Source organism: Protopterus annectens, chromosome 2.part0 (assembly GCF_019279795.1).
Source record: "Protopterus annectens isolate FY-2018-M chromosome 2.part0, PAN1.0, whole genome shotgun sequence".
Taxonomy (NCBI): Eukaryota; Metazoa; Chordata; order Ceratodontiformes; family Protopteridae; genus Protopterus; species Protopterus annectens.
This window is the reverse complement of record NC_056728.1, coordinates 468,362,856-468,376,005: the sequence shown is the minus strand read 5'-3', so window position 1 is coordinate 468,376,005 and position 13,150 is coordinate 468,362,856.

Here is a 13,150-nt window from a genome sequence, read left to right as displayed (position 1 = left end):
GAAGTGGTCCAAGACAGAAATTTCTTCATTGGTACTGATATTATTTTAGGTACCCATGATGGATAGAGTTTTGTGAGAGTTTAGTCTTAGAGATGAGATAACTTCAGCATTGTTAAAGACTGGTAGGGTGAGAGGGAAGAGAGTAAGCTGGAGCAAATTGTTATTTATAATGGCTACACCACCTCCTTTTTTAGTTGCCTATCTGATCTTAGTATATTATAGGTGTGTGGAAGTATTTATTCACCTTTGATGTGTGGCTTTAGCCAAGTTTCTGTAAGTATGAGTATGTCTGGAATGTGCTAACCTACCCATGCATGCAGATCATATATCTTATTACACATGGTAGATGATCTGGAGCTTGACGGGGTGGTGCAGAAGTTTGGATTTTTGGCAGAGGTTGGTGTATGTGAACCTGGATTTGGGTGAATACCACCATCGACTATGAGTTGGTGTATATGAGCAAGAGCATTTGTTTTATAATAGATGGTTTTGGGTTTGGAGGGGTTTTGCTGTTTTGTTTTTGTAATAGTTGTGTGTGGGGCTTGGAGGTTAAGAATTTTAAATGTGAAGAAGTAGTTACATGAACTAGGATACAAAGAGGGAGCTATGCTAGTTTTCTTTTGAGATAAATTTTTGCTGTGAAGGTATTTTGTTATGATTGGATTTGTTTGGGCTTCATGGATATTGTATATGTGGATATGATCTGGAAAGGAGATCAGATAGGTTAAGAAAAAGAGGGATGTGAGGACTAGTGTGAGTAGAAGCATCATAGTTGATGAGAGAGGAAGAAATTATGAGGGAGTAAAACTGGTTCATAAGTTCATAGATCCATAGGTAGGTACTAGGCTATTGGGCCTAGGGCTTATATAAGCCTAGCCAAAAGGTACCCTGGCTTTCACCACCCAAGAAAATTATTTTCCTGTGCCACTGTCGAGCAGAGCCACAGAAGTGATCCCCATGGTGAATTTCCTATCTCCCATCCAATCATCATGATTTTTCTTGAAGAGTGCTAATGAGGAGCTTTGTTTGATATAGATAGGTAGTTTGCTCCAGAGTATGGGAAATCTCTGGGACAGGAATTTATCCCTCCAGCATGTTCTGTTTATTGTGGTGACAAGGTTTAGGTCCTTAGAGCATGTAGCTCGTAGGGATTGGGATTTCTTTAAGTGGAGCATGTCTAAAAGCTTTGGGTTTGACATAGCTTTGTGTGTTAGCCAGAAATCGCCTCTGAGTAGGCGATATGTGATGGAATAAAGCTGCAGTTTTTTTATACGGTCTGCGTAGGGCATCTGTTTGAGGCCAGTAATCCTCTTTGTGAGGTATTTCTGTGGCCTTTCCATTTTTTGTAGATTTCTTGTGAGGTACATACCAAAAGGTTCATTGTACTCTATAATGGATCTAATGAGTGACGAGTAGAGGAGAACAATTAACTCTTTTTTCCTGGATGAGAAACCTTTTGTGATGAGGTGTGCCACGTAGAAGGATTTCCTGACTACTGTGGTGATGTGATTATCAAAGGAGAGACTACTTCCCACCTGTGTCCCAAGGTCTCTTATCATACTTTCAGTGTTAAGTAGACTGCTGGCTATGTGGTAGTTTATGGGTACAGAGTTTTTACCACAAGGGATGACAATGCACTTTTTGGCATTGAGCTTGAGGCCATTGCTTTGACACCAAGCATCTGTCTCAGCTAGGCCCTTTTTGTAGGATGTCCACATCTTTTGGAGTTTTGATTATGGCTCCTAGTTTGCAGTCATCTGCGAACTTCATTAGCCAAAGACCTTTTGTGTTAGCCTGTACTTCAGAGAAGTAGATACCAAACAGGAGAGGACACAGGACTGAACCCTGTGGTACTCCATTTGTCACTGGTCTGAAGTTGGATTTGGAGTCTGCTACTTTCACAGTGTGGGTTCTGTCAGTGAGCCAGTTGGCAACCCATCTTGTGACATAGGGATTTATACCTAGTTTAGTGAGTTTATCTATAATTCCAGAGTGGGGATGGTGTCGATAGCCTTGGCGAGATCTAGATAGGCTGTGTGAACTACCTTACCCTCATCTATGGCTATGGTGACTGCTTCAAAGAAGTCTATCAGGTTTAGGAGACATGATCCGCCTTTTACAATCCTGAACTGGGTGGGGTCCTGAGTTTGGAGATTACCAATGTCATTGTTTATAAGTTCCATGATGATACGTTCCATAGCCTTGCAGACCAGACTCGTTAGGCTAATGGGGCAGTAGTTTCTGGGGTCTGTGGTGGCTCCCCCTTTGTGGAGTGGGATAACCATTGCTGTGCGCCATTCAGTGGGCACATAGCCTGAGATGAGGCTATGATTGAACATGGTACTTAGGTAGGGTGCCAGTTCATTCTGTAGTTCATGTAGAACACAGCCTGGGATGTTGTCAGGTCCCATGGATGCTGTGTTCTTGGTTTTGGATAGTGTGTTTTTTACCTGTGCAGCCATGATTACAGGAACTTTGCATTCTTCTGGTATAGAGATTGGCCCTTTAGGGGATGACAGGGGGGGTAAAGTTAGCACTGAACCTATCTTCCAGGATGTTGGCAATATCAGTTGGTTCTGTATATTTAGTGCCATTGTGCTGTAACTCAGAGCAGATCTGAGTGTTGCCACTAAGATTCTTGACATAGTTATAGAATGCTTTGTGGTTGTCTTTAGAGTCAGTGGTGATTTTGTTTTCATAACTAGCTTTGGAGGATTTTATGTGGGATCTCAGCTTCTTACTGAGGCTGACCAGGGAGTTTCTCCAATCATGGGATTTTACTCTTTTTTGCAACAGTCTCTTTCTTCTGTTGTAGAGTTTGTTTATGGCAGGGGACCACCAGATTGGCTTCCTTTTTTGGAGTAGTAGGTGATTTAATGTGAAAAGTTTAGTCAGGATGAATGGCTACTTGAGATTTCACCTGCAGTATTTTAGTAACAAAATGAGATAGCATGACAGATACCTAACCCAATGTACACTCTGTTTCTGGAATAGGTTACCATTACTTGTAAAGCAGTGTACTTCCCTACCAACCTTTAAAAACAGTCTGGATGACTGGATGGATGGTAGCAAATTTTCACTTAGCATATGAGGAGAAAGTCTACTTAATGTGGAACACTGCTTTTTATCATCACCACTGGTTAATATAGCTGAGCTTTGTGATGGTATATTTTGGCAGTAAGCTTAGTAAAAACCTATGAACCTATAATAAACGAACCAAGGTAAGTTAAGCAAGGATAATCAGATAAAGTAAGAAAGCTCAGTGCATCCTTAACTGACAGTCAAACAAAAAATGATGTGCATTGTTATTTTACCATTACTGAACTGCGATTCTCTTTAATTATTACTGCATGCGACATGAAGTGCCATCATTCCATATAGGATATGCATGGAACTGGCAATCTTGTTAGTGCCAATCATTGTGTGTAACACCTGAAGAGGCCTTCTCTTGACTTTCATTTGACCAGCACTGCTCGGTTCCTAAAAGCACTTTTGTCCAAATATGCAGTATGCACTGTATGCTAGCAGATATTCTCACTTTCTATTTACAGATGGCACCATCAGCAGTTCACTTCATTCACAGTGAGAAATACACACTGCAATACAATAAATGTGTATGTGTGTGTGCGATTATTCAGAAAAATGATCTCTCTCTCTCTCTCTCTCTATATATATATATATATATATATATATATATATATATATATATATACATATATAGACAGAGCAAGAGATACACATGCGTATACACACACACACACACACACACACACACACACACACACACACACACACACACACACACACACACACATACTCTCACAGGAAACAGTCAGATGATCAGATGTGTGATGTCATTCTGTAAGCCAGAAATAATATTTAGATATCAGTAGGAGACTGGTCTCAGTATTCTGTATTCTGTCTTGGATCTGACAACAAGGATCACTCAACCATTTCATCTTGTCTTTTGCTAGTAACTGACCAGGGATAATAATTCACTAACTCTGTTAGGAAAGTATAGTGACAATAGTTAAGTATAATTTTTTTTGACTGTGTGAATCTTTCCAGCTGTGTTATTTTCAATATTTCCTGTACCTGAAACACTGGTATTTAGATCTTTTGGTATGGCAGATCTATTGGTGAGGGAACGAACCATTAGCACTTTGCCTGAGGACATGAGAATCTGGTTGACAGACCAAGAATGTAACTCTGCTGATGAGCTGGGGAAGAAAGGGGATCTCTACTTAGCAAGCAGGAAGGGGATACCCAGTACTGCACATGGATATAAGGAAACCCATGGTGGGCAGCCTAAACCACCCCAACAGAGTCCACCAGTAACAGAGGCAGCCACTAGTTCAGGTACATGGCCAGGAACAAGGGTTAAATGTTTTAAATGTAACCAGTAGTGCCATGTATCATATAGATGTGCATAGACACAAGGTGGGGGAAAAGTGGGGAAGCCAGCAAGTGGGAATAATGATATGCCAGTGGTAAGTTGTCTGGAGACAATGGGGGTACCAAACTATCACAAGAGGTTATTTCTTATCTTAATGGATGGAAAACAGGCCACTGCTAAGAGAGACACACCATCTGACATAACCATTGTGAAGCCTGCAGTGGTTAAAGAGGAGCAGTGCTTGCTTGGGGAGTACACTCCAGTTAGAGCTTTAGGAGGGACCTCATTCCAAATGCCTTCAGCCAGGGTTCACTTTAACTGGGAGAATGGAAAAGGAACCAAGCAAGTAGGTGTGTTTGAGGATATCCTTGCAGATGTCCTGTTAGGGAATTATTTTGATAATGCAGTACCTTGTGTGCATGTAATTACACAAAGTCAGGCTTGGAGAAGGGGTGTGGATTGATAGTCTGTAGGAGACCCAGTCAGACACCAAACCTGAAGCCAGAGCTGGTGGTTTGGCTATTTTAGTGAGGGATTACCCTGTAGCAGTGATCCTGATGGTGAGCCACAGCTGCTGGTAGGTGCTGATGTTTCTTGGACAGAGTGACTGCAAGGGCAGATGTGAATAGTAGTACCCAGGCTAACAGTGAGTAACCACTTTCAGATGATACCAGACTTCCTGTGGCAGGGGAGCTGGGAAGACTTACAAAGATAGAGATGAGACAGGCTCAGCTCTCTCTCAGACCCTACACTGAGGCTTGAGGGAAGTAGCTAGGAAGACACCTGATTCTCAAGGAAAAGGGGAGGCTGTATACTGGAACAAAGGGTTACTATATAGAGAATGGACCCCTGAGGGAGGGCTAGAGGGTGAGGTAATACAGCATTTGGTAGTGCTTAGAGCCTACAGTCTGGCACTTCTAGCCATAGCCCATTACATTCCTTTTGCAAGTGATATGGGCACAAAGTGTACCAAGACATGTATTATGCAGAACTTTTATTGGCCTGGGATTGCCAAGGATGTAACAGAGTACTGCAGGGCCTGTCAGCAGTGCCAAAAAGTAGGTAAGGCAGGAGACAAGATCAAAGCTCCTTTTATGCCTTTGCATGTGATTGAGGAGCCATTACAGAGGGATGTTATGGATATTGTGGGGCCTCTGAGTACCCCAAGTTCCGCAGGGAAGAAGTATATCCTAGTGGTAGTTGATTATGCTACCAGATGCTCTGATGCAGTCTCTATGTCTTCCATTGTTGCAGAGAAGGTGCCAAATGCTTTGCTAGAGATTTTCAGCAGGGTAGGTTTCCCAGAGGAAATACTGACTGATAGAGATGACAATTTCATATCAGACCTTCTGGCTTCTCTGTGGAAGCACTGTGGGGTGAAGCACTTAAAATGACCCCATATCATCCCCAGTCCAGTCTTCTTGTGGATAAGTTAAACTCTACACTAAAGACCATGCTATGGGCATTTGCAGACCAGTTTAAGAGAGACTGGGACAAATATTTGCCCCATCTGCTGTTTTCTTACAGAGAGGTACCCCATAAATCCACAGGTTCTTCACCCTTTGAGTTGCTGTATGAGCATAGGGTGAGGAGACCTTTAGATTTGATTTGTGATGAGTGGGAGGGTGAGTGTGAATTTCACAAGGAGTCTGTTGTGGTATATGTCTGAAACCTCAGAACAAGGCTCAGTGAGCTCATGGACTTGACCCAGGAGAACCTGGCAGGATCCCAACAGAAAAAACAGGTTTGGTATGACAGGAATGCTCAAGCCAGAGAGTATGCAGTGGGGCAGCAGGTCATGGCTCTCATTCCTGACAAACAAATAAGCTGCAGGCAGCTTGCGATGGACCCTTCAAAGTGGTAAGGAAAGTCATGTTAACTACATGGTAGAACTTCTAGCACGAAGCAGGGGCACAAATTGTACTATGTTAATCTGATGAAACCTTACCATGATAATGCAGCCCTGGTGCTAAGTATTTGCAGTAGGAGACAGGAGGAGTCTGAGGGGGATCTATGGCTACAGCGAGCAAGCCTGCAAAATGCCAAGTTACTATGGTGGAGCCTAGGATTGCAGGCATATGATATGACAGTGCAGCACTTTAGTGAGGTTACCAATGCCAATGCAGATGGGCTCTCAAGACAGGGTATAGGGTAATGTATTCCCAGATAGGTTCATTCCTCTCAAGCAACATTTGTCAAGGGGCACTTGAAAAACTAGCTTGAATCTTTAAAGGTGGAAGAGATATGATGATAGGAGGTCCTGCCAGCCATGCCAGGAGAAGTATACACCAGCACAGCTAGTTGGAATTGTGTAAGGAATCATATGTCATTTGTATATTAAAATGACTTGCACATATGCTTGCATTTAAAAATGTATTTGTAAAGATGTTTGTGTTAAAATGTATCAACAGTGTGCCCTGCTGGAAAGAAAAGAAATGGATGTGTATTATTGTAACCGAATTAAATGTATAGTTTTTAACAGAGGATACTGGAAGATAAGAGGTTAATCATAATCCAGCTGCAGCAAACTTTGAGAAATAGTAGAAATTAAATTAGGTCATAAAGTTTGTATCTTACAGTTCTGGTTGCAGCCAGAGACAAAATATCTGGGAAACCAAGTATTGGGATACCTTATTTATTGTTTCTAGCAGAGAGCTAATTACTACTCTGGAAGGGTAGAGGGTTGACATTTTTGTATGACTTCTAGCAGCTGTAGCAGATCTGAGCAAAGTTCTATCTGTGGGTATGGTAACACATAGGTGCTAAAATCCTGATAGCTTCTAGTGATGGAGATAGTGCAGGAAACAGAGTCAGGTTACCAGGTGTGTGTGATGTCATTTTGTAAGCCAGAAATAATATTTAGATATTAGTGGGAGATTGCTGTCAATATTCTGCATTCTGTCTTGAATCTGACAACAGAGACCTCTCAGCCACTTCATCTGGCCTTGTGCTAGTAAGTTACCAGGGATAGTAATTCTCTAAATCAGTTAAGAAAGTATAATGAGAATAGTTTAGTATTGATTTTTTGTAAATGTGTGAATCTTTCCAAGTTTGTTATTTTCAGTATTTCCTGTGACTACAATTCTGGTGTTTACTGTAACTATATATTTTGTATTTTCTTGTTCTTTTATCATTTATAATTAAATATAGTTAAACTTCTTATTGTGGCTAGTCCTTTAGAGAAATATTTATGCTTTGAGAGTATTGGCATATTTGTATTTGGTGGTAACTCTGGCCACTCCTGAAAGCCTTGCTGCTTGGTTAGCATTTCCATTTGTATTAATATTAATTTCACTCAGTATAATTGGATATAAGATCCTTATAGTAACTGACTGGTAGCAGGGAACCTACCTTATAGTCTGGGCAAAGTTGGTAGAGCTGGTAATCTGTGCCAGCCTTTCACAGGTGTGTGTGTGTGTGTGTGTGTGTGTGTGTGTGTGTGTGTGTGTGTGTGTGTGTGTGTGTGTGTGTGTGAAAATTAAATCTCAAAGAGGGTGTGTGCCAGCTACTTTTAGCAGGGACATAAAGCACTGATTTCACAGAGAGAATGGTAGAGGACTTGGCTTGGGCAAGCGGCTGAGGACTTAACTCTACAGTTGTACCAGTGGGGAGTCTTACTGGGGACCTGGGGAGAGACAGATATAGAGAAATCTAGACCCTGTGCTGACTGTGTTCCCTGTGTGCTCTTAAGGGACATTGTGCTTGATTCAGAGAGGTCTGTAACTGGAAATGCTGAGTGTATCCATCTGTATTCCAAATGACTGTCCCTATCCAGTGTCAGTGGTTAGGTTCCTTGACTACTGGCCCAGAGCGGGGACATCAAAGCATGAATACAATTTTATGTCTCACTTCTTTACTTTAGGCTTTCTTGTTAATAATTTAACTGACACTATATGATTATAGCTGTTTCTGCTGAATCACACTTTGTTGAATTACAAATCACTGACATAATTTAGTAAAAACTCATTTCAGTGAAAACTCATTTTGTAGAAACATATTTCTCAGAAAACTTCATTAGAGCAAATATACCTCAAAAAATTAATTTTGCAGGGGTAAGCATCCAACACACACACACACACACACACACACACACACACACACACACACACACACACACACACACACACACACACACATCTCCTATGTGGCATTGCCTTGCCCCCTACACTCCCTTACTTAAATGTACTAACGCTTCAGTCACACAGTCATGGAGAAAAGAAAAAAGCACATAGTGAATCAATGCTGAAACATGAAAACACAAATTTCACCAACAAAGACTGGCTACAGCCTTTTACAGTTTTATATGAAATGAGATTGAGTGAAGCATGATTTCAATGAAATGAGTTTTCAGTGATACTTTTTTCAGTGATTTGTGGTTAAGAGAAACAAGATTCAGTGAGCTGTACTGCTACCCTGCATGAATATAGATAGATACAGTAGATAGATAGATAGATAGATAGATAGATAGATAGATAGATAGATAGATAGACAGATAGATATGGATATATGTGTGCATATAGAACACTGAAGTGCTAGATATATCATTTATATTATAAGACACCATAATCAGTGCTTGATAATTTAGTATGCATATCCAGTATAAACAAATTCAGTGCATCCTGTATTGAATATTTAACTGCTAGTCATATCATAGCAATAATCTGTTTTTCAAGGAAAAATGGGCATAGCACATTTACTGATTTAATCCTGCATCAGGATAAAGCATTATAAGAAGTTTTTTTATCAGGTGAACTGCATATAGCCACTGATTTCTAGCAATGTGTTACTTTTTTGTTTATTGATGTGCTGATGTCTAAGCATGGGTACAATAAAAATTAATCAAACAGAAACAGATAAAAAGAGAAAACAATAATTTAGGACAAAATACAATAAGTATACAAATGCACTGAAAACTGGCTCAGTAACAAGAATAAACCAACCACTGGGACAGCAATAAAAATGAAACCGTACATCAGTCAGCTGTAAACTAGTCTTCAGGGAACTTTTAAACACCCTGATCATGGAGAGCACCCTCTGCCCTTAAATTAACATGTTCTATCTGCATGATTATTGACAGGCAAATATATAAATGCCAGATGATTCTAACTACACCTCTGGAAGTGGCAGGAGTCCCTGCCAGACTAAGTGCAAGGAAAGGAGCAGCCATTGCCTTTCCTGAAGATCTTGCAAATATGGGAACCCAGGTGATGCAAGGATACATAGACCATGACTGGAACTTTAAATATTATCAACTGTTGAATTGGCAGCCAGTGTGGGGCACGCAGAACTGGTGTGATATGCTGACATTGAGCAAACCCAGTAAGGAGAGGGACTGTGGAGTTTTGACCCCACTGCATGTAACTAAATTCCCAGGAAGCTCTAGATACATTATAGCAGTATAATCAGAAGCATATACCATGCAACACAACATGATGAGAAGTTCTGACATTGATATAAGCAACAAAACCAAAAAGATGGAATGCAGGTCTAATAGAGCATGAAATGCCAATAGATGCTTGCAAGTTACGTAAGAAAAAGAAGGTTGGATGCAGGGGAAAACTACTTGTTTGCAATTAAGTGCAGTTAATACCTCCTTCTGCAATACCACTAATTATTTATGCCCATCCCAGCTTTAGTCCCTTTTTCTTTTTTTCAACCATACCCCCTAAGACCTGTTTTCCTTCATTTCTCTTCAGCACTCTCTTTATCTCTCTCACCACATATCCCAGCTCACACCTCCTTCCAGCTAATCTCCTGAAGGCTGGGACCCCCCTCCTCTGGTTTCTTTACCCCTCTGCTCATTGTTTTACCCTTTTAACCACACCTTATCCCTTTTCTCCACCTTTCTCTTACTATACCCTCCCTTTTACTTTTACATTACTTTCCCTTTTCCCTCACTTTACCCTTTCACTATTTCATCTTTTACCTTGCTATTTTTCTTTTTCTTCATTAACCAGCTTATATCCTCCTGTCATATTATCTACTTTGCACTTTTTCTTTTTCTTCTATCACCTCATCTGTAAACTCTCTACCGTTAACAAATTAGCATATTCTACTTTTTATATCTACTGAAATATTTTAAAGCAACTTTATCTCTTATGTACAATTTCTGCCACTCTGCATTATATTTTACCTTGATATCTTACCTGCAAACGATTACAGCTTAAAATCAAATAGAGATCTTTACTAATTTGTGTATATAATTTTTACTTTAAATTATTAATTTGTGCATATAATTTTTATTTAAATTACTACCTTATCAACATTTTAAATTTTTTTACTAAATATATAAAACTCTGTATCTCCTATTGCAATATTCTGAATTGTTTTGTTTTTCTTTTTTAACGGAGCTTTTCTCCCTGGGCCATTGCTGAAAATGGGCTCCATTTGCCCATTCGGACTTTCCCAGTTACCAAATGTCAAATAAATAAACAAATAAATAAAATAAAGCAACATTCATTATGTAATAACTGGAAGGTCATCTGGATGATGTCTTTGAACTTGATGCTTTCTAGGTCACACTCTGAATATCACTTTGGATTCAGAAAAGAGAGAAAATTATTTTTATGACTTGCTCACTCACTTTTTTCCAAGCTTGTGCAATCCTGGCATTACTCTATCTATATGAACATATAGCTATCTATCTATCTATCTATCTATATATATATATATATATATATATATATATATGACTTCATCAAAATCCTATATTATCGAATCATCATTTGTCGACACTCAAAATATCAAACTCCCACTTCATCAAAGCAGCGGAACAAGGAAGATCTTCCCAGGGTAAGTAACCACTTACCTCCAAAAAAGCTAGCAAGTATGACTGGTGCACGGCATAACCAAACTATTAAATAAATCAAAAAAGAAAAAGCCAGCACTCAGAGGCAATTAAAGTTTTATTCCTTTCCCTTCAGACCAGTTTCGGTAACAAACCTTCTTCAGTGATAAAACATACATAATACAGGGACAGTTTTTATGCGCAATGTGCATCCCCAATTGTGACATCACTTCCCCGATTAATCCTTTCCAGCCTCCAAACACATACAAATATCAACCAGAATAAACATTTTAAATATAATATCAGATGCTGTATTCAAACTTCCATTCATATCATATATTTATTTGTGAAATTACCAGTCAGAGTCCTTAATAAAAGAGAAAAGACCCTCATAACTTGTCATTTATTCCAGGATGAAATAGGGCACCCAACTTAATAATCCATTTTCTTTCCTTTTGCGTTAGTATAGTGTGCCAGCCTTGCTTCATAGATCTATTACCCTTTACTTGGTCAATAATGACAAATCTAAACGATGCAGTTCTGTGTAACTGACAATGTCTATACAATGCATTGGTCATTTTTTTAAGATGTAAATCACTCAACTTTTCTGAAATACGACTTCTTAGTTGCCTAGAAGTCTGCCCTACATAAAAAGCAAAACATTGGCAACTAGCCAAATAGACAACCCAGTCAGAGCTACAATTCCCAAAAAATGATATATCAAAAATTTGACCAGTATTTTTACTAATAAAAGATCAAGTTTTAAACATATGTTTACACAAACTGCAATGTCCACAAGGATGTGACCCAACAAGCCTATCCCCCAATATGGTTAGTTGTTGTTGGTTCACATAATCCAAAAAAGTTTTCTTATAATGCACAAAATAGGAAGTACGTGTTCTTCCCCTTCTGAAAGAAAATTGGCATCTGTTAGACAAACATTTATTCAAATCTGTATTGGCCCGAAGAATATTCCAATGTTTAACTACATCCTGCAATAAATGTGTGTTACTGCTAAATGTAGTAACCAACCTCATGGTTTCTGATCCATCCTTTTTGGTTTTAGCTTTATAATTCAATAAGCTAGATCTCTCACAATTGGCCGCCCAATCACTGGCCTTTTGTACTGTTGACTTCGTATATCCCCTATTAATAAATCTACCCTCAAGATCATGCCTAGCATTATGAAATTCCATGTCTGCAGAACATATTCTTCTAATTCTCATAAACTGTGATTTGGGAATATTGTTGATGGTATGTATGGGGTGTAAACTAGTTGCATATAATAAATTATTGTATTGTGGGTATTTACTGTATACTGATGTCTTAGGCGTACCATCCCCCTGTCTCAAAATATTGACATCAAGGAAATTAATCTCTTTATTGTGATAATTAACCGTAAACTCAATCCCCCACCAATTACAATTGAGATATTCCAAAAATTCTAACAATTAGTCCACACCCCCACACCAAACCAACCAATAATCATCTAAGAAACATCTCCATATATCCATCTCTGAGATGTAAATGTTATGCATGACATCATATATAATCTGATCTTCCACACACCCCATAAAGAGGTCAGTATAAATTTGGGCAAAAGAGGCCCCCATAGCTGTTCCTTGCTGTTGCCGGTAACATTCTCCCTTGAAATAGAAGGCGTTCTTAGTCAATACATGTTCTGCAAGACATGTGAGAAGAGTGTTAAATCTTGGTGCATATAAATTAGCTTTATTTAGCCAGTATTCTAAGGCAAGTAATCCCACCCAATGAGGAATACTGGTATATAAGGATTTAACATCAAGTGTACACATTAGCCAATTAGGTTCCAATTGTGAGTCCTGAATAATTTGTAAAAACTCTGTGGTATCCCTAATTTTTGCCCTGCCCTCTGATAATAATGGCTTCAGATAGTATGTCAAAAAGGCAGAAATGGGTTCAGTTAAAGATCCCTGTCCTGAAACAAT